Source organism: Caretta caretta, chromosome 6 (assembly GCF_965140235.1).
Source record: "Caretta caretta isolate rCarCar2 chromosome 6, rCarCar1.hap1, whole genome shotgun sequence".
Taxonomy (NCBI): domain Eukaryota; kingdom Metazoa; phylum Chordata; order Testudines; family Cheloniidae; genus Caretta; species Caretta caretta.
In genome coordinates this window covers 131,699,239-131,722,564 of record NC_134211.1, presented here as the reverse complement: position 1 = coordinate 131,722,564, position 23,326 = coordinate 131,699,239, and positions in this window count along the sequence as shown.

The following is a 23,326-nucleotide window of genomic DNA, read 5'->3' as shown; positions in this document are numbered from 1 at the left end:
CTTAAAACTCTCCTCTGCCACAGTGCCTACAAAGAGCTCAACCATGGCTAGGCAGCCAGTGAGCTGTGACTGCTTCCTACCATGTGACCGGTATTGTCTGATTGTGGCCTTGTGCTGGCCCCAGAGTCATATTACACTTACACGGTATACACTTCCAGTCAGGGGCCCCGATCTTTGATTGCGTCCCCTACTGCAATACAAATAAATTGCAACAGTAGTTTTGGAAGTATTACCAGCTGCACATCATGCCTGGCATCAGCCTCAATGCTGTTTATGTTGGTCAGGAAGGGATGGAAGTTGTATGGCTTCAGTGCACTCAACATTGCCAGGAGATGCTGTTTCTGCCGACCTTACTCACGTGACTTTACACCTGAGCGTAATCTTGCTGATTTCAATGGGGCTATGCCACTGGTAGAAGGTACCTCATGCCACTCAAGAACACTGATCATGATAGAGAGATTCAAGGGTACTCATAGGAGGAGAAAAAGGGAGAATTTCTTGTACTCCATAAGAGGGACAAGAGGCTCCTACTGCTGTATCTTTATTCCACTTGCAAGAGTCCAGTGTCCAGTTACGGATTAGAGCCCCATCTCACTAGACTGGCACTGTAGAAACAAATAAACCAAAGACAGTCCCTTCCCCAGAGAGATCACAATCCCCTTCCAGGAAAAGTAAAAATAATAGTACAGTAAATGTTAAGAAAAGCAACTGCTGTGCATTAATTGCTTGCTTACAAGCCTTTAAAAATCACAGGGGTTTCATAACTTTAACCCTACAAAATATCATCTTGAAAAGTTCTACTGTCTTCAGCTTCAATATATATCAACCAGAGTTGACAAATGGAATAAGCTCTGGAGCTCACAAAGCAGTGTAGTGACTTTCACACTTTTTTTAATAAGAAAGAAAAACTAACATCATTACATTCGGCAATTCCTAGGTTTTACTTTCTGCCAAGTGTGATTTCATACAGAAAGGAGGTCCAAATTCTGCTCTCAGACAGATTCCAAGTACCTCTATTGACACCTCCAGGGATGAATCAGTGAGTGAGAGAAAAATTTGCTTTGAAGTATTTCCAATGTTACTCCACAGACACACACACACACACACACAAAATGAGGGTTTGCAACAGAAAAAAAACAAATCAACTCTAAATATAGCTGTACCATCCACACAGCTATAATTTTCAGAATGGTACAGAGTTCTGTAAAATTGCTCTTCACTGGGGGAGGTCTTCAGGCCGGGGGAAAGGCAGTTCAAGTACCCAGAAATGCAGTTAAAAGAATGAATTTGTAGCTTGCTTCTGTTGAGCAGAGATTGCTAAGGAATCTAACATTATGATGAGGGCTATTGATTATCTATATATAAACACACATGCATACACAAAATCCCACACTTTCTCTGTTTTAGCCTTCTCTTCTTTCTCCAAACAAAAAAAAACAAAATTTGCCACTTAAAATGCAAGTGAGAAACAGAGCATAAATGATAGGATTTTGAAGGTAAAAAGGGTTTTGACAGAATATTTGGGCAAAGAGAGCATGTTCTGAGTATTTTCTTCTGAATCAAAGTCCATACAGGTCTTGTTTCTTAACACCCACGCACAGGGCCTCTCCTGGTTATGCAAATTACAAATTCTGAAAGCCCTTTTATTGTCCTTCAGCACTGACGTGGCTCTTCTTGATATGCAGCCAGGCTCAGATTGTATCATTGAAGATTAGGGTTGGAAGAGACCTCAGGAGGTCATCTAGTCCAACCCCCTCCTCAAAGCAGGACCGATCCCCAACTAAATCATCCCAGCCAGGGCTTTGTCAAGCTACAGGAGCTAGAGAACTCTCATCCAGCTGAAAATCTCTGCAAGTCCCAGTGTGAAGAGTGGCCCTATGGGAGTTGTGGGCTTTCTCCAAGCTGGGCCAGAGCGGGTTGAATGCTGCAGGAACTGTGCTCAAAATCCCCAGTGTAGCTGTTCAGTGTGAACGTGTTCCTATGCCTATTTGTTTTCTATTCACAGACCACCACAGAGGGCTGAGGGACGGGAGTAAGGATTGGTTTGAGGTAGACCTACAGCTGTCCACTTGGAAGGAAGTGCACGCCTGCTACTGTATGAAGCACTCACATTTCGTGACTCAGAGGAGGTGGAAGATGGGAGGCCTGTTCTGTGGATCTTGCTGAGGCCTTGCGTAGCTTTACAGCCAGGCAAAGATGCAGTTTGGGGGAGAAGAAAACCTTCTTCTGACCAATATACTATTATTTTTTTATATTTGAGTTTCCCCTCTCCGGGGGTCAGTGCTGTCCGGTGCGGGGCACTGGCATCTCATTTATTTTAGGTGGAAAAATTCAGGCTTGGGTTCAAGCTTCAATTTTATATGCTGCATGGACTCTTGTAACCTCATTAAGTACGTAGGAGCCTAGTGCATGTTTGGTGTTATCTTCACCAAGATGGGGAAATGTCTGTATATCAACTAAAGGGCCAAATGCTGCATGCCGAATTCCCCTGCACAATTCCATGGAAGTCAAGAGTGTTGTCCATGGGAGAATTTGTCTCAATGAGCATTAATACCAAACTGACTAGAAACAGAAAATAAGATTGAAGGTAGAAAAATATTGGCAAAGAGTCTGTCTTTGTCTACAAATAGGTTTGTTACCTGCCCAAATTCTTTTGGTCTCACAGATGAAGTTAGACTGAATTTGGAAAATAGGAACTGGGCTGATATTTTCCATGTACACAATTGCAATGGACTGAAAAAATTCCATATACTTATGTAATTTCAAGTGAAAAAAATAACTCTAGGAATAATTGAATTTTCAATCCATATACAATGATGCCTTATATATATTGAATTCTCATTGTAATTATTCTGTTTTCTTACAATATCCACCACTGCAAACTATTACTATATCTATTTACTGAAATGTAACATTAAATGCTGCAAAGAATAGGAATGGCATTTACTGAAGTTCCTGTGTTATTCATTACTCTTTTCACAGGCTCCAAATTCACGGGCTTCAATTTCATTTCCCATTGCTAACACAGAATGGTTACCTGTGTATCACACCAGTCACTGCTTACATGTTGTTCTCCAGTTGCCTTAGAAGATGTGATATTATCTATCTCCATTACTTAAAAAACACACTAACACGTATCAGACATTTCTGTGGCATGCAAAAGAAAATATAGTTTTAAATTATTTTGCATTTTGTCCTGAAAGTTTGTGTGAGAGAAACTCAAACTAAACCATTAGAAAAAATAATTAAAAGAGGATCTCTCTAGTACTTGGGGAGAAAAATCATCTTAGAGTATTTTTGTCAATATGGAAACAGGGAGAGTTATTTTTCCATAAGATATTAGTTGCTGAGGTCTTTTAAAGAGTGGAGCATGAATCAGGAATGAATTCTCACACCTGAGCAGTGCAACAAATCACCAATATAATTTATTTCCTCTGGTTTCAGTGGGATATTGAAGGCTCTGTAATCGCTGCAATTAAAAGCGCTAAAAACTAATTACACAAATAATTACCAGAGAACAGAGGCTAAAGAAATGTGATTACAGAGGAAGTGATAGGGGATCAGACCATGCTAGGCTTGTTGGGCTTCTTCTTTATAGCTCTTGCCACGTCTAAACACGCTCTCCTGCTTTTCCTATTCTGTCTCTTCTTTGAACAGCACTGCATCTGACTCCTTCCTCTCCCCTCCGTGTTGCTGTGATCTTCCATCCACCCAGCTCCTTCTTCTGTGACAGACAGCTGTCTCTCCCTCCTCACAGTCTCCCACACTCACTCAGTGACTTCAACTTCCACCCCAATCAGACCCCGATCCCTGAGCTGCATGATTCCTCTCTCTCTCCCCTCTTCCTTCTCCCCGTAGCGTCGGTTCAACTCTCCCGCTCATCGAAAGGGCCGTTCACTGGACCTGGTCTTCACCAAACACTGCTCTCTCTCTGATCCCTGTATTGCAGAGTTCCCCGCTCCAATCATCACCTGGTCTCTTTCAGCACCATCTACCAGCCCCTTCCTCTGCCCTGTCCTTTGGCCTTTCCATAACTTCCATTCCATCGGATAACTTCTCATCTGGCCTCTGGCCTCTTCTTCCTTTCTTCCATTGAGATGGTTCTTGATTGTCTCCATGCTTCACGCTGCTCCACTCATGAGCCTTTGGGCCATCTCTCCCATCACAAGGTCTCTGCCCTGCCAAACCCCAGCCCAGGCTCTCACCCCCAGCATCTGCTTCCTTCACTCCTGCTCTTGTGTGTCAGAGCACCTCCGGCAGAAATCCAGCGACTAGGCTGATTTCAAACTTGAGTTCCTCTCTTCCTATTCCATCCCAGGCCCCCCTTAGCCCGGCATTCACCCTTCGCATTTCACTGAAGCTGATCTCGCCAAAGTCTCTAATGACCTTTTCCTAGTTAAAGCTCCAAATCCATCCTCCATTTTCATCCTCCCTGACCTGTCCCCTGCCTTTGACGCAGTCAACCATGCTTTTCTGGAAACCTTGTCCTCCCTTGTCTTCCAGGACTCTGTTTTTTTCCTGGTTCTCTTCCAAACTCTCTAATTGCTCCTTCAACCTGTCTTGCAGAGGATCCTCTTCATCCATCCTCTCAATTTCTGTGGTCATTCTACAGGGCTCTGTCTTCAGTCCCCTTTTCTCTCTACACTTTTCTCTGGGTAATCTCCTCCGCAAGCAGAAATTCAACCGCCATCTCTATACTGACGACTCATGGCTCTATCGCTGAACTCCAGGCTTACGTCCCTTCTGTCCAAACTGCAATATCAGCTGTTTCTCTGACACCTCCTCCTATCTGTCTAGCCATAGGCTCCAGCTCAATGTGGCAAAAGCAGAATCTTAATCTCCCTTTCCCTCACCTCAAACCCTCCTCACTACCTTTTTTCCCTCTGTCATTGTGGACCCCACCACCATCTTGTGTCATTCAGGCCCACAACATGGTTTCACCTGCAACTCAGACTTCTCTCTACCTCCTCAAGTCCAGCCTATGTCTAACTTTTACAGACTCTTTCTGCATAACGTCTCTAAAATACGGCATCTTTGATCCATCCACACAGATAAACTACTGTCTAGTCTCTCATCATTTCACATCATGGTTATTGCAACGTCCTTCTCTCTGACCTAGATAAATGCAACCTCACCCCATTCCTATCCATTCAGAATGCTGCTGCAAGGATTGTGTCTCCCTGCACCATCTGTTTCTTGCCTTAAGCTCTTTGAGACGGGGACATCTTTTTGTTTGGTGTTTGTACAACGCTTAGCACAATGGGGTCCTAGTCCAGGATTGGGTGCTACAGTAATACAAATAAACAATCAGCTGTGTGAGTTGTATATATCCCATGTTTACAAGTGCAACCGTGTGATGGGGTTGCTTGTGATGGTAAAGGGCAAAGTTCAACAGCCCTGGTTTTCACTTCTGGTTTGTCATATGTTCCTAGAAGCTCATGGTTTCAGCTGGCCAACAACATGGGCGAGGAAGGGATTCTCCCCACCAGCAGTATCTTCTGGGAGGGGTTTTTTAATCTCCTTCCTATGAAGCATCTGGAATGGCCATACATGGAGACGGCACATTGAGCAGGATGGGCCAGGGCTCTGAGGTGGCACTGAGCATTGTCTCTCTCTGGTGCTTGGCTTGCTCACATGCTCAGTGTCTGTCCGATCGCCCTGGGGGGTCAGGAAGGATCCCCCACCCCCCCAGGTGAGACTGGCAGTGACCATGGTTGTTTCCCACCTTCCTCTGCAGCATGCGGGTGTGGGTCGCTTGCCAGGATTATCTGGGTATAGCTCATAAGAACATGAGAACTGCCCTATGGGGTTAGACCAAGGGTCCATCTAGGCCAGTATCCTGTCTTCCAACCGTGGTCAATCCCAGGTGCCCCAGAAGGAGTGAACAGAACAGGGAATCAAGTGATCCATCCCCTGTCGCCCATTCCCAGCTTCTGGCAACCAATCATTTCCCTTCCATCGTGGGGCCTCGGGCACCGGTGCAGCTCGAAGAACCACAGGTTGGAAGGGACTGTTAGGGTCATGTAGTCTAACCCCCGCCAAGGTGCAGACCTCAGTCACTCCGAGTCTCTGCTCTGGCACAGAACAGTCCAGTGTCAGTGGGCTGTCACACTTAGGACTAATTTCAGTTGTTGGGGTTAGTGTGCGGGGCTGGGTGGGGTTGGTGGACAGTGCTTTACAGGACGTCAGACTAGATGATCTGGTCATCCCTTCTGGACTTAAACTCTGACTCTATGACCTTCACGGGGAGAAACTGCAGGGTTTGAAGGGTCTCTTTAATCTCACAGAGGAAGGCATAACGAGAACAAATGATCAGAAGCTGAAGCCAGACCTATTCCGATTAGAAATAAGGCTCTGTAATGGCAGGCCCTCACCCCTGAACCACCCCCTGGTGCCAGTGTGGAGCTGCAGTTGCTTCTCTGCCTCAGGTTGCCCTAGTGGACTTTCAATAAATTGAGCAAGACTTGTTGTATACATTGAGCAATTCCCCTTGTTGGGTCGATCTTATTAAACCAAACCCCATTGTATGTAAACAAGCCCTCTCCTTCAGCAGTAAGTGCCTAGGCTTCTCCACTGACTGGAGCTCTGCAGTCTCTCCTCTGTTAACTCAGCACATCTCCCTGGCTTCCCTGCCTGGAAAGTTCTCTAGTCTCTCTGTGGAGCTTTCTCTTGGTGTTCTGGGGGCCATTCCTCTCTCTGGGAGCCTCTCCTCCACTGCAAGGAGCTTCGACTCAGCTGGGGCTTCCTGACCCTTTGAAAGGACCAGGTTTTCCTTAATTAATCAACTCTTGGCTAGCCACTTATCCAGTGAACCATCCATGGATCTGAGTTGGCTTATTCTCCTGAGCAGAGTCTGCCACGGGAAGGCTGTGTGCCTGACCCCTCAGAGGGCCAGCTCCCATGACAGGCACAAATTGAGGATTTAATTGGTGATTGCTCCTGCTTTGAGCAGGGGGTTGGACTAGATGACCTCCTGAGGTCCCTTCCAACCCTGATATTCTGTGATTCTATGATTCTATGATGAGGAGGGTGATTTAACCACTGGAGCAAAATACCACAGGAAGTGACAGATCCTCCATCTTTTGATGTCATCAAATCCAGACTGGATACCTGGAAGATGCTTTAGCCAAACAAGTTCTGATTTAGTCAAACCTAAGTTACTGGGCTCAATACAGGACTACCTGGGTGAGACTGAATGGCCTGTGATCTACAGGAGATCAGACTAGATGAACCAACAGCCCTCTCTGGCCCTAAAATCCATCAGCCTCTGAATGTCTCTCAGGTTTCCAGAAGGGCACTTACATTTTACGCACCTCAAACTCTAGCCAGCTGTATGCCGGGTGGGTAGAGAGAGCAGAGCAAAGAACTGCCCAGAAAACGCGTCCACCATGTAAAGCGGCAGCCCCGGTGGTACCCTGCTTTCACCGGCATGTAACTTTGCAGAGGTATCGGATGTATCGAGGGTCAGCACACAAAGGCAGCGCTGGCGTTAATACAGTCTGCCACTGCCGAGGCCTCAAGTCAAACACAAGCAATACACCAGGCCAGATCCTCAGCAGGAACTAGCTCCGCTGACTGCATGTCACTGGTGTCACTGGTGCCGAGCCAGTTTACACCAGCTGAGGATCTGGGGCATATATCTGGATTCCCTGTAGTGTAATTTCATGCAAAGTGGTGGGGAAATAAACACATATTCAGGATCTCCGCTTTGCAGAAGCGAAACACATATTTATTGTGTAGAATTTTGTCCTCAGGGGGCAATCTGACTTCATTTCAATTAATAGTCTTCCTGCAGGAAACTCTGCTTTTCAATTGCCCCTGCACGTAATGAGTGGCTTCCTTTTGGATCCATTTTGTTAAATGGCGATGATGCCTACAATCAATATCAGTAATACTGACTCTAAAACTACTTGTTCTTAGAGCTCTCCCAGAAACATGCTGGATTTCCTGACCATCTTATTTAATTATAATACACTGCACAGTCAGTTATCGTGTAAAAGAGTAATTGACAAGGGAAATGTACTTAAGTAGAACTTTGGGATGAAATCATCACACTAAATCACCATAATGTTATGACACGTTCAAGTAGATGAAAAATTATCCCTTCTCAGTTTGGTTCACCGTACAGTACACTGCCCTGAAACCCATCCCTGCCCTCAGAATACACCACCATTCTGAGCACCTCCGTAATGCTAAGGGATGACACTCCATGCTGTGAAATACTGTCTAGATCTCATCTGAACATCCCTACTACATTGAGGCCCTGATCATGGTTGAAGTTTCTAAGAACTACAGTAAAACATATAATAAGTATGGAGACATTAGTTGCAATTCCGTTGTTAAGGTTGAGGTTGATTCCCCCCCCCCCCAAAAAAAAAAAAAAAAGCAATGATTCAACCTCTTTGTTAGACATAGACACAGCTTGTTCTCCCCAAACATCTGCTCTAACTTTTGGAGTTCACAGTATATTTTCTGAGAATTTACAAGAAAATCCATTCGTTAGTTTGAGCAAAAATTAATGGAAAACTGGGTCCTTTAAGCAATTGAGCATGCCAATGATTTCTCTGTCCCAGATGAGCTTTTTAAAAAAATATAACAGAGTTTTCAAACTTCCCATAGAGTTAAAGTTAACTGAAAACTTATTTATAGGCTATATTTGAAGAAATGAGTTATTAATAGGGCTGGTCAAGAGTTTTCTGTCAATTGGTTTTGATGGAATATTGAGGTTTTCACAAAATGAAGTTTCCACAGACATTTTGTTGTGCTTTTTTTTTTTTTTTAATTAAAAAATGTTTAAAGTGTTTGGCTAAAATGTTGGTTTGGGTTTTTCAACAAAAAGTAAAAATGTCCTGCAGGCATTTTTCTCCCAGCTAACTCTGGTTATTAACAATTGTTATAATTAATTATAGTGATTAACTTTGCTACAGAGAAAGTCATGCAAACAGATCAAATCCCTTAAAGTCGGGCTATCATGACACCAGTGGTAACCCAACCTATCACCCGGCTTCCTCCTAATTTGCATGCAACAATTCTATTGTGATTATTCAATGGGATAAGGGAGACAGAACACAGGTATCTAGATCAGTGATGCTCAGACCTTCGGGAGCCAGTTTAACGATCAGCCTTACCCAAAAGAGCCACAGTCATGTGAATTCATTGTTTCACTTACTAGATATAAATTCTTCTCATGGCAAAATGACTGACCGAGTATTCTACAATTGGTTAATAACATAGTAAAAGCGTCCTGAGAACTTACACTGTTAACAATTAAATCACAGTGTTTTAATACCCTGTGCTGCAAAGAGCCACAGGAGATCCAATAAAGAGCCACTTGCAGCTCTTGAGACTCAGTGTGAGTCTCACTGATCTAGCTAGAGTTTTCATTGGCAGGTTACATGGCTCAACGTCACAGTTTAAGGGTTCACACTGCCTTTTTTAGTTCACTGGAACCGTGGAGTCTGGAACCTTTTCTTTAGCTTGCCACTCACCACTCTTCTTCTGCATTTCCCTCTTACGCCTCCCAGTTTAATTTTTTCTTCATCTTCTGGCAGTCGAGATTCTCAGTCTTATCTACACAGGAACGTTTTACCGGTTATACTGGTATAATTAGAACACTATAGTTATACAGGCCTGACCATACCAAGTCCCTGAAGCTATTTTAATGCTTTTTTTTAAATTCACCTTCCTACCTGTCTTGAATCGTGGACCTTTATACAGAAAACTTATCATCCCAGGATTCTGGGCTAAGAGCATAGGGCTGCATTCGATTTTTAATGAAACAGATTCTATAAAAGCTCATAGAAATGTAAATAACTTTGCTGTTTTTTGTTTTTTTTGTTTTTTTTTTTGTTAATTACATTTCTATGCCACTCCTGGCTTTCCAGAAGCTGTACCTAGCATTTATGGCTGTGTATGTGTATGGGATTAGACACAACATTTTGCATTTTTCCTGCTTCCTATTCAACTTAAACTCTGTTCTACCAAGAGGCTGATACTGTCCTTTGGCTAAAACAGCAGCTGCATTATAATGACGAACCACACAACGGGGAGTATCTCTCTAGCTTCTAGGAAGCCAGCTTTGCTGTTCTGACAGCTTCTTAGACAGCATGGACTGAGAGAGAGAAAAAGGGTGGTAATCGCAGCCTGCATACCCATGGATGATACACCAGCAATTGATCTGCCATGTCATTATCTCCAGAACCAGGCCAGGCCAGGTTAGCAGTATGATTTTTCCTTGCCCCATGTCCAGTGGGTAGGACATTAGACTGGGACTTTGGAGACCTAGTTTAAAAATCCTACACTGCCACAGATTCCCCATGTGAACTGATACATTTTGAATCAAGATTGGATGTGGTCAGGTTTTTCCCTCCAAAACGTCTGCTCTAGCAGTTATTTGGGAGAAGTTCTCTGGCCTGTGTTGTACAGGAGCACAGACTGTGATCCTCTAATGTACCTTCTGCCCCTGGAATTTATGAATCTACAAATGCTGTGCAAATATATGTGTCTACATTCTCACGGATTCTGCCCAGCGTGTGGCTTCCTTTCCTTTAAAGATGTCCCTTTAAATTTCCAGAGAAAATAAAATGACAAGATAGACTACAATTTTGGATCTGAAGAAGGAAGAAATAACAAATTCTTTTGCATGTTAATGTGACACATTACTGTTACTATTTTTGTGCCAGGTAGAAGGATATAAAGTTGTGTTAGTGAATGAGTAATATGCCAGGATTTCCTCGAAAGTGTGTCTACGCTAAAAGATAGAAACATCAGTCAGTATAAAAAATACATTTATTTCAGTAATAAGCCTTTTAAGGAATAAATTATGCCAAGAAGTTTCTCATGAATAAACTAATTTATAGGAATGATATACGCCAAGTTATTTATTCTAAAGCATAGGGTAATTCTTCAATTTATCACAGTTATAAAAGAGATTTTTCAATAATCTTTCATCAACAAATACATATAGCCAATACATGGTAGCTTTTCTTAGAGTAGCATGCCCATTCACAGCCTTTCAGAGGGATGTCATTACTTAGATTCTCATTTACAATGGGCCAGATCCTCAGCACATCAGCATGGCTCCACCGAAGACACTTTGATTTACAACAGACCAAGATTTGGCCTCCTGTGTCTACACAATGTAGGAAAGCCGTATTTTCATTTTTTTCTCTCTAGGGGACGTTAGTAGCAATTAGTAATGACACTGCATTTATATAAAACATTGCAGCCTCAAAGATCTGTGCAGATATTCACTAATACCCTTTTATGAAGGAGGCAAGAGTGTCTGCATTGTGCAAGGAGGGAAGCCAAAGCCTCGTCAACACTGGGAATTTGCCCTACTCATAGCTAAGTGCCTTGTAGCTGTATAGTTGCAAACCCCGGCTACGAACAAGGTATAACGCTACAAGTAGGCTTGTACGCAGTGGTGTTGTAGCTGTGTCCATCCCAGGATATTAGAGAAACAAAGTAGGTGAGGTTGGAGAAAGTCCAGGATATGCACCTTAACACAGGCAGAACTGCCTTCACCAAACAAGGACACTCCACCAGAGAAGTAGATCACATCATGAAATGGGCCTCCCAAATACCCCGAGAGAACCTGCTTCAATACAGGGAAAACCAGCTTCTGACCACATACCCTGAGTTGTCACCTACCACCCTGCACGGGAACCCACATGGAGTATCAAACAGCTTACAACCTATGCTTGATGGGGACCCCATCCTGAAGGAAATCTTTCTTGAACCCCTTCTTCTGGCCTTCAAACAACCATCTAATATCTCCAAGCTCATCATCAGAACAAGCTCCCAGACCAGGACACATCAACTTAAAGCAGCACCGGACCCTTCCAGGACAACAGATGCAAAACCCGAGGACATTTCTCCACTGCGACTGTGATCAACACCCCCGCAACACACCTTTCAAGATCCAAGATCCTACCCGTGCCTATCCCAACATGTGGTGCACCTCAGCCAGTGCACTAAATGCCCCAACAGCAACTCTGTGAGTGAAACCAGACAATCCCTCTGCTCCAGAATGAACACACACAGGAAAACGATAAGAGAAAAACACCACATCAGCTGTGTGAACACCTTTCACAAAGTGATCACTTTCTGACAGCTCATCCTCAAAGAAAGCCTGCACCACGCTTTCAAAAGACGAGCCTGGGAGCTGAAATTCATATTTGCTAGACACTAAAAATCATGGACTGAGCAGAGACACTGGATTTATGGCTTATTACAACAATCTATAACCCACTAACAACCTCTCCGCAGCTGTTCACCACCCCCTTCCTTTCCTCCCTATGACTGGAGGGGTGTTAATGGACTACTTCACCTTGACTGGTCCCTTGAAATGTGTTAACTCCTTATGCTAAACAATCTGTTCCACCTTGCATTCAGCTGTGACATTCTGCCTACGTGTCCCAGCCCTGAAGAAGGGCTCTGTGTACGGTAGAAAGCTTGTCTCTCTCACCAACAAAAGATATTACCTCACCCATCTTGTCTCTCTAATAAGCAGGCTGGCGGAATTCAGTTTTATTTTGTTATAATCTCAGCAGCTAATACTGGTTAGTTTTTAACCATTTTCCCAATATGTGTTTGCTTTTAATTATACCAGTGGCACAAAATTAGGGGGTTTAGGCATATTTTAAATTTTACCTATTTAAATGCTGAGAGTTGCGGGAAATTATGGAAGGGTGTCAGACAAAGGGGGCCGCAGACAACTATGTAATGATAGCAGACATTGATTTTAAATGTCTGTGTGTCTGAAACAATGGTTTATAGCAAGTTGGACCCAAAGCCAGCCCCTGGATACAAACGCTATGCAAACTTTGCAGTTGAGTTCAGCCGTGAACTTCCGAGTCGTACAGATTCGACCCTGCCCTAGCAGCGTGTTTAGAGGGGAGCAGAGGAGCTCTTTGGGTATGTGCTATAACATTGTCCTTGATAAAGGCAGGGCCTAGTCATGATCCATTTTCAGGAACCTTAAAAAATGATGATTACTAGGGGCTAGATTGTGAGGTGGCCCACCTGCCTGCACAAGGGTGTAAGATTCCCCCTTGGATCTGGGCATGTAAGTCTGAACAGAGCTACCCACTCACCACTGCTGCCCTCTCTAGAGCAGGTGGCCAGCTAGCTGAATGGCCAGGGTCCAGGTTGCTGAGCCAGCGTGAGGTGGGTGGTAACACATTGTTGGTCTAGGACATCATTAGATTGCTCTCCCCTCAGGCAAGGAGGGATCCAGAGAGGGATTGTGGTTCAAAGGTGAGTTGGAAGCACAGTGCCTTCAGGGACTAGTCCTCGGATGGTGCAATTTACCCCAGCCCTTGCTTGGAGCTCTGCCTGAACTCAAACCTGTCCAGGCAAAGGGGATGTTGGGATGGCCAAAAGTATAACTGGGTTCAAAAAAGAATTAGAGAAGTTCGTGGAAGATGAGCCTATCAGTGGCCCTTAGCCAAGATAGGGACACAAGCCCATCCTCCGGGTGTTCCTAAGACTCTGCCTGCCTGGGGCTGGGAATATCTGCCAGGGGATGAATCACTCAATAATTGCTCTGATGGGTTTTTTTTTAATTCCCTCTCGAGCATCTGGCACTAGCCGCTGTCGGAAGACAGGTCCCTGGGCTAGATGGACCATTGGTCGACCCGGTCTCGCCGCTTTTATTCACTTACAAACACCATTGACCTAAAGGCTGATTTTTTGCGAGAAACGTGGATTTCATTAATTGGCGACATTATGTGTGGCAGCCCAGTCCTGCATACCTTAGGTAAAACACGAGAGAGGGCAACACTGATAAGAATTTAAAACCTACACTAAAGACATCTTGTTTGGAAGTGTGAAAAATATCTCAGAGGTTTCCAGTACAATTTAGTTTGACTCTTTATTTCAAGATCATCTCTACTCTTCAACCACTTTTTCCTGGTCGCTCATGTGGACACTTATGTCGAACGGTCAACACCAGACATGCATGCCATGGAAATTCCACTATTCAGCCCAGATTTAGAGCTGGATCCTGTTTCTAGCAGAGTCAGTGGGAGTCTTTCCATTCTGGGCTTTGGGCTGGTCTCTCCATGAATGTCACTGTTGCCTTTCAGGTGCTGGAGGTGCTGGGTTTGTGTGTTCAGCTCAAGCGGGTTAAATACCGGCTGCCTGAGACCCAGCATAACCCATTCTGAAAATGTAGGAAGCAGCCTGATCTAGGACCAGACCCAGTGTGATTCTGCATGGAGGAACACGCTCCATGGGAGTAATATGGCAGACCTGGGCTGTTAACGGATTCAAATAATTGGTTCTCAAAGTCTGTGCTGAGTTTGGAATGGATGAAGTGTTAGCCCAATGACATGTCTGGCATTCATTTCCCCCAAATAGAGGTTTATTATAAACACATTCAACTGATTTAGCATTAACTGTCTTCCCCCATAGGTCAGCAGAGTGATGACAGAATCATAGACTATCAGGGTTGGAAGGGACCTCAGGAGGTCATCTAGTCCAACCCCCTGCTCAAAGCAGGAGCAATCCCCAATTTTTTGCCCCAGATCCCTAAATGGCCCCCTCAGGGATTGAACTCACAACCCTGGGTTTAGCAGGCCAATGCTCAAACCACTGAGCTATCCCTCCCCCGTTCCATGGTAAATGGGGTGTTAAGGAGGGAGATCTGGAATTCTCAGATGGAGTCATTTTGCTGGTTTTCCTGTGAAAGGGCGCATCTGTGTTGGAGCAAACACCTTATATCTGATATTGCCCAAGGGAACATGTTAATTTAACTTCATTTTTTAAAGCAAAAGACTATCAAACCCTGGTGGTGTAATCCTGCCCCACTTATTCACCAGAACACCCCCCGTTCGCGCGGGCAGTGTCTTCCCTGACAGCGGTGCAGCTGCACCAGTGCTGCACTGCAAGTGTAGACGGGCCCTGAGACCGCGTTGTTAGGACGTCTGCTGGTGGCGTTGCTGATCCACGGCCATTGTCACCGAATTAAACACAATTTGCAGCTTCATCTTTCGGCACATACTTCTGCCTGAATGCACAAATCGACTTCCTTTGAATGCACCTATCCTCACAGCAGAATACTCTGATACCCACCGCTGCTCCTCCAGCCAAGGGCAGCACCCCTGCTCCAGAGAGGGGAGTAGTCTCTCTTCAGTCTCAGCACTCCAGGAGCAGAGCTGAGAACCGCATTGCTATGTCTGTATTGGCAAGGCCAAAGGAAAGTGCATCCACTTTCAAAGTGCAACCCCCATTCCTTTGGATTTTTATGTTCTTTTGTCATATTTCAGTGGGGTGGTACCTGCTTTAATTGATGCCATGATCATTTTCTAATTTGCTGTGCACCCTGAATTCACCTGCCGAGTGTGAAAAGGGCAAGGCGTCTGGGCAGTAATTTGCAAGCAGCCAGACGTGTGTCTGCTCCCATTCTGAGGCACTGTCACTGTGGAAAGGCAGAGATGTGAATACAGCGAAGGCAGTTAAGAGTATGCAGACTCCTGCAGTTTGCTCATGGCCAGGCAGTGAGAGCTGTGACCCTCAGCAAGAGCTAAGGGGCAGCCACAACCGGCTGTATTTGCAGTGCTCAAAGGGCTGTGAGTGCCCTTTCTGGTCCCAGTAGCCGACAGGACACTGAGCATTTCTGTTCTCTCTGATGCTGCCTCCTGAGATGGAAACGGAGCCGGTCTCCTGAGATTTGAATCGGTTCCGGAGCCCCCAAAGCGCAGTGTGCTGGTCACGTGTGCAGCTCCTGACTCAGGCTAGGCCTGGGTGCAGCTCTTCTGACTAGAACAGCTTGGGCTCAGGCTGGCAGGTGCACACACATTACAACAAATTTGAAACTAAACGAGGGAGGGCAGGGGCCAGCCCAGCACATGGACACCCAGGGGGTGGGGAGAGGGTGCTCCGTCCCCAGTGAAGACTGCAGACACTGCTGCTAGCTAGCATTAGCATCCCAAAAGGGGGCTTTGTGAAGATGGTACAAAACAAGATCAAACTGGCTAGGGACATAAAGGGTAACAAGAAAACATTCTACAAATACATTAGACATAAGAGGTAGACCAAGGGTAGGGTAGGCCTGTTACTCAGTGAGTGGGAAAAGACAATAACAGAAAATGTGGGAATGGAAGAGGTGCTTAATGACTTCTTTGTTTCGGTTTTCACCAAGAAGGTTGGTGGCGATTGGACGTCTAACATAGTGAATGCCAGTGAAATCTCACATCCCTGGCCCCACCCCAGAGCCTGCACCCGCAGCTCAGAGCTCTGACACCCTCCCACACCCCAATACCCTGTCCCAGCCCTGAGCTCCCCCAAACCCCTCATCCCGGCTCCACCCCAGACCCTACACCCCCAGCCCAGAGCCCTGACACCCTCCCACACCTGACTCCCTCATTTCCAGCCCCACCCCACAGCCCTAACCCCCGCACCCCAACCCTCTGCCCCAGCCCTGAGCCCCACCCACACCCCAAACCCTTCATCTCCAGCTCCATTATGTCACGGGCATCAACAATTTTCTTTAACTGGGTCCCCAGGAAAAAAGTTTGAAAACCACTGACCTAGATAGAGCGACTATAAGGTGGGTGCATAACTGGTTGGAAAACTGTTTCCAGAGAGTAGTTATCAGTGGTTTACAGTCATGCTGGAAGGGCATAACGAGTGGTGTCCTGCAGGGATCAGTTCTGGGACTGGTTCTATTCAATATCTTCATCAATGACTTAGATAATGGCATAGAAAGTACACTTATAAAGTTTGCGGATGATACCAAGCTGGGAGGGGTTGCAAGTGCTTTGGGAGATAGGATTAAAATTCAAAATGATCTGGACAAACTGGAGAAATGGTATGAAGTAAATAGTAAATTTGTCAATAAGGACAAATGCAAAGTACTCCACTTAGGAAGGAACAATCAGTTGCAAACATACAAAATGGGGAATGACTGCCTAGAAAGGAGTACTGCGGAAAGGGATCTGGGGGTCATAGTGGATCACAAGCTAAATATGAGTCAACAGTGTAATGCTGTTACAAAAAAAGGAAACATCATTCTGGGATGTATTAGCAGGAGTGTTGTAAGCAAGAACATAAGAACGGCCCTACTGGCTCAGACCAAAGGTCCATCGAGTCCAGTATCCTGTCTGCCGACAGTGGCTAGTCCTCGGTGCCCCAGAGGAAATGAACAGAACAGGGAATCATCAAGTGATCCATCCCCTGTCGCTCATTCCCAGCTTCTGGAAAACAGAGACGAGGGAAACCATTCCTGCCCATCCTGGTTAATAGGCATTGACGGACCTATCCTCCATGAATTTGTCTAGTTTGTTTAGTTTTTTTTTAACCCAGTTATGGTCTTGACCTTCACAACATCCTCTAGCAAGGAGTTCCACAGGTTGACTGTAAGTTGTGTGAAGAAATACTTCCTTTTATTTTTTTTAAACCTGCTGCCTCTTAATTTCATTTGGTGACCCCTAGTTCTTGTGTTATGAGAAGTAGTAAACAACACTTCCTTATCTACTTTCTCTACACCAGTCATGATTTTATAGACATCAATCACATCTCCCCTTAGCCATCTCTTTTCCAACCTGAAAAGTTCCAGTCTTATTAACCTGTCCTCATACGAAAGCCATTCCATACCCCTAATAATTTTTGTTGCCCTTTTCTGAACCTTTTCCAATTCCAATATATATTTTTTGAGATGGGGCGACCACATCTGCACACAGTATTCAAGATGTGGGCATACCATGGATTTATATAGAGGCAACATGATATTTTCTGTCTTATTATCTATCCCTTTCTTAATTATTCCCAGCATTCTGTTCACTTTTTTGTCTGCTGCTGCTCATTGAGTGGATGTTTTCAGAAAACTATCCACAATGACTCCAAGATCTTTCCTGAGTGGTAACAGCTAATTTAGACCCCATCATTTTATACATATAGTTGGGATTTTGCTTTCCAATGTGCATTACTTTGCATTTATCAACATTAAATTTCATCTGCCATTTTGTTGCCTGGTCACCCAGTTTTGAGAGATCCTTTTGTAGCTCTTTGCAGTCTGCCTGGGTCTTAACTATCTTTAGTAATTTTGTACCATCTGCAAATTTTGCCACCTCATTGTTTACTCCCTTTTCTAGATCATTTATGAATATGTTGAACAGGACTGGTCCCAGAACAGACCCCTGGGGCATACCACTATTTACCTCTCTCCATTCTGAAAACTGGCCATTTATACCTACCCTTTGTTTCCTATCTTTTAACCAGTTACCAATCCATGAGGAGCACCTTCCCTCTTATCCCGTGCAGGTTATTTTGTGTAAGAGCCTTTGGTGAGGGACCTTGTCAGAGGCTTTCTGAAAATCTAAGTACACTATCTCCACTGGATCCGCTTGGTTCCCATGATTGTTGACCCCCTCAAAGAATTCTAGTAGATTGGTGAGGCATGATTTTCCATTACTAAAACCATGTTGACTCTTCCTCAACAAATTATATTAATCTATAGGTCTGACAATATTGTTCTTTATTATAGTTTCAACCAGTTTGCCCGGTACTGAAGTCAGGCTTACAGGCCTGTAATTGCTGGGATCACCTCTGGAGCCCTTTTTAAAAATTGGCGTCACATTAGCTATCCTCCAGTCATCTGGTACAGAAGCTGATTTAAATGATAGGTTACAGACTACAGTTAGTAGTTCTGCAATTTCACATTTGAGTTCTTGAGAACTGTTGGGTGAATATCATCTGGTCTTATTGACTTATTGCTGTTTATTTTATCATTTTTTTTCCAAAACCACCTCTAATGATACCTCAATTTTGGACAGTTCCTCAGATCTGTCACCTAAAAAGAATGGCTCGGGTTTGGGAATCTCCCTCACATCCTCAGCCATGAAGACCTATGCAAAGAATTCATTTAGTTTCTCCACAATGGCCTTATCGTCCTTGAATGCTCCTTTAGCACCTCAGTCGTCCAGTGGCCTCACTGGTTGTTTAGCAGGCTTCCTGCTTCTCATGTACTTAAAAAAAATAATTTGCTATTACTTTTTGAGTCTTTAGTTAACTGTCCCTCAAATTATTTTTGGCCTTCCTAATTGTATTTTTACATTTCATTTGCTGATATTTACGCTCCTTTCTATTTTCCTCACTAGGATTTTACTTCCACTTTTTAAAGGATACCTTTTTGCCTCTCACTGCTTCTTTTACTTTGTGGTTTAGCCACGGTGGCTCTTTTTTAGTTCTTTTACTGTGTTTTTTAATTTGGGGTATGCATTGAAGTTGAGATTTCACTTTTGGCGCTGGACCCTTTAATTTCTGCTTAACTAACCTCCTCATTTTTGTGTAGTTCTCCTTTTTGAAATTAAATGCTACAGTGTTGGGCTGCTGTTGTGTTTTTCCTGCCACAAGGACATTAAATTTAATTATATTATGATCACTATTACCAAGCACGACACGAGAAGTAATTATTCCGCTCTACTCTGCGCTGATTAGGCCTCAACTGGAGTATTGTGTCCAGCTCTGGGTGCCACATTTCAGGAAATATTTGGACAAAGTGGAGAATTTCAGAGAAGAGCACCAAAAATATTAAAGGTCTCGAAAACATGACCTATGAGGGAAGATTGAAAAAAAAAATGGGTTTATTTAGTCTGGAGAAGAGAAGACTGAGGGGGAACATGATAACAGTTTTCAAGTACATAAAAGGTTGTTACAAGGAGGAGGGAGAAAAATTGTTTTTCTTAACCTCTGAGGACAGGACAAGAAGCAACGGGCTTAAATTGCAGCAAGGGCGCTTTAGGCTGGACATTAGGAAAACTTCAAGTGTCAGGGTGGTTAAGCACTGAAATAAATTGCTTAGGGAGGTTGTGGAATCTCCATCATTGGAGATTTTTAAGAGCAGGTTAGACAAACACCTGTCAGGAGTAGTCTAGATAATACTTAGTCCTGCCATGAGTGCAGGGGACTGAACTAGACGACCTCTCAAGGTCCCTTCCAGTTCTATGATTATGGAGTCATGCCCACCTATGTACCGATAGACCTGTAGGTGCTACCAGAATATAGATCAAGGTATTAGCCAATGTGTATTGGGAGGAGAAGGAAGGTCAGTGCTAGGGTGTGTTGCAAACTGACAGCACATACTTGCTGAGATCAAGGCAGCTGAATTCCCTGGATATTCGTAAACTGCTTCTTAGAGTGCTGAACCGCAGTAGCTCAGTGTAGGCACTTGTAAGAGATGCCCTCTGTTTTTTTGAAAGCACCGTGCTCACTGAGTATCCCTCGAGTAAATCTACAGCAAAACAAGGTGTAGCCTCACTCCACAGATTAAAATATTTCCTTCTCAGTATGGCTCTGTAAGGACAGCCAAACAGACTTAAACTTTCAATCTTACTGTATCTGTGGACGTTCAGGTTACCTGGGTTTTAAAGCTACATGCAAAGAACATGTGTCCTTACATGCAATGTAATGAGGAAAACGTAATCGGGGTAACATTAGTATGCTGTGTGCTAGATGTCTACAGCCTGAAGAGGGCCTTATAGTTCACGTTGTCTGCTATCTTCATTTCTATTCCTGGCATGTACCCTCACAAATAACCTTTGGTTAAGCCTGGCAGAGGGATGGGCCCGTTCTGAAATACCTGCCTGTCACCTGCAGCCCTTCCGCAGGTACCCATGTGTGTCTGGTCATATGACCTACCCAGCTGAAATGTCACTGCTGGATCTCTCACAGGCCTGAAAGTGTATGAATGGCACATCTTTATTTTCTATTGGAGTCTGCTGTCAGAGGTGATGGTTTTTCCATATTTTAGCAAGCTTGCTCTGATATAGGTTGCTTCGCAGATAAGTCCCCAAATACTTCGGTGTGTGAGAGACATTCAGACATGTTCTTGTGATCTGATCATTATTCCATGTAACAGTAGTTTCATTTGGTCTTTTATCCCTGCTTCCCCACACACCCGTCTATCTTGTATTGACAGTAGTGGGTGATTCAAATGTCATAATTTCAGGTGCCTATCTTGGAAAAATTGGTCTGGAAATCTTACCAGATCATGTTATTTCCAGAGATGTATGTTCCTTCCTTACTTCTTGTCCAGGAGGAAATACATTGGGGACATAGAGGTTCAAACAACTGAAACGAATGACAGTGACATTTTGAATATCTCCAGAGACTTTTTGGTGTGAGTCCAGATTGAATTCTGAGTTCAGGTCTGTGTTACTTATCTCAACTGGCAAACCAGTCCCAAGTTACATTATCTAATAATTGGCATCATCCCATAAACCAAGCTTCTTATAATTTTTGTTGTGTTTCTTGCAGAGCACCTCTCACTTGGAGACCACCGAAGAGTCAAAAGGCCGGTGTTTCCTTGTGGCTGAAATGACTGAGCCTGCAAATGTGACATGTATTTGATTTACTCTCTGCTCCGAGACTTCAGAGCCCTTAGCTCCAGAGTCTATTTTTTCTGCACAAACGTACTCCTTTCAATGCAAGTCATTCATTAATCCCTTCACAGGCACCATTACAGCTGTGAGCCAGAGCCATCAGAAAACAGCAGCAGCCACTTGGAGCATTTGCGGTCTCACAGCCAGAGGCAGGTGCGCCTCAGATTACTTATGTAACATCAGTCGAATACAAACGCAGTAGAGCAGCTCTGAAATAAGTAGTGCACCAACTAAGAAAAATCAATGAAAAAAGCCAACCAACAAACAAAAGTACAGATTGCCAAGGAAACAAGGCCACAGCTGTGGCGAGGGCACTCAGTGCTACTGCTGAGTGTGACAGCTGGTAGCTACTGGCCTTTTCCAAACAGTACTTCACAGCACTGCAAGCCACCATCTCCTTCCTTCTCCAAAAAAGCCACCAATTAAAAATGCATTACCAGTCTGCTCTAATGCAAAGCCAAAAGTGCCACACATTTATTCTGCAAGCACTCAGAGCAAGTTTTACAAAGACTTTTTCACATCACGTATATTTAAGAATTAAATGAATTAAATTGATCTCACCTGTGACACGTTAGTAACGAGTGAAAATCTTTGCTTAGGAATAACAATGTCTCCTTCTGCATGAATAGCTACTAAGACTATTTCTGGCGCAGGGCTGATAAACCCACAACCCTTTACCTTTTGATTCCTCTTCGCCCCTTCATTGATTGAAGTGTGGTAATGCCTAGAGGCCCCAAGCATTGTTCTCTGTTGTGTACAAAGTAATGAAAAGACAGTTCGAGCCCCCAAAAGCTTACAGGTGGGACATCCACAGCACGAACAGGTGGAGAAAGATGTACAGCTGGGTGTGAGGTGAGGACAAGGTGCTGACAGTGTTACCCCAAGAACTGATTCAAGGATCCCAGCGTAGCCCTCATATTGCTTACTTCCAGGTTCCGTAGACGCTAACCTATTCATCTGTTCCCGCAAGGTGAAAGGAGGGGGCCTGCCCTAGTGAAATTTCCAGGATTTACCAGAGATCTCCGTATGCCCTTCAGGAATCTCCCCAGAACAGACTAGGTCTGTTCACCCTTGGGAGGACATGGATGCAGCCTTCAGCTCAAAGGGCTGACACCCAGGCAGTACTTTTCCAAAACAAAGTGTTTTTTTTTAATGTATTGTAACCAACCTTTCCTAATCCAATTAATCTAAACCTAGACTGAAACATTGACATAACCCCCTTCGCACAGGTATACAAGCGAAAGTACCCAAGGCTGTAATGTCATACAGGTGGAATGATTTATGTGATTATGTTCTGCACATGGTGACCAGTCATATGCGGGACATTGACAGCAATCTTACTAAACTGTAATCTTTAAACATAGTAACAAACATACACATCACTGACACTCATCTTTCTTACCCCAAGCATACACACTCATTCACCCTGTTCGTGTTCTATACCCCATACTCTGGCTAGTACACTTACACTCCAGAGGGTTCTCTCCCTCTGCTCTTTCCAGGTCCTTCTGCTGTGTCTCAGCAATGCCAATGCTGATGCTGCCATCCTGCAGTTGCTTCTTCCTTCAGGTCTTCTTCCTTGCTGTTCTTTGCTCTTTTCCGTTTCTCTGTTCTTCTCCTCCTCCTCCTCCTAATCAACTCACTTTTGCCTGCCTGCTCTGTGTCTTATAGACAGTTTTTGGCCTGTTCTGATTGCCTTATTTTTCAATCCCACCATTAGCACACAGATCCTCCAATCACCCTCATACACCTTCTGATTTGTCCATACTTATAGACCAAGCACAACTGCTGACACCTCCCTGTAACTGTGGAGTGACCTTTACCCAACCTCAGTCTATACCCCGTCTACCAACAGACCAGTCATTGGCTGAACTGTTTAGAAATACCGTCTTACTGTCCGTGGCTGTGTGCCAACATTGATTGCACACTTAGAATTACCA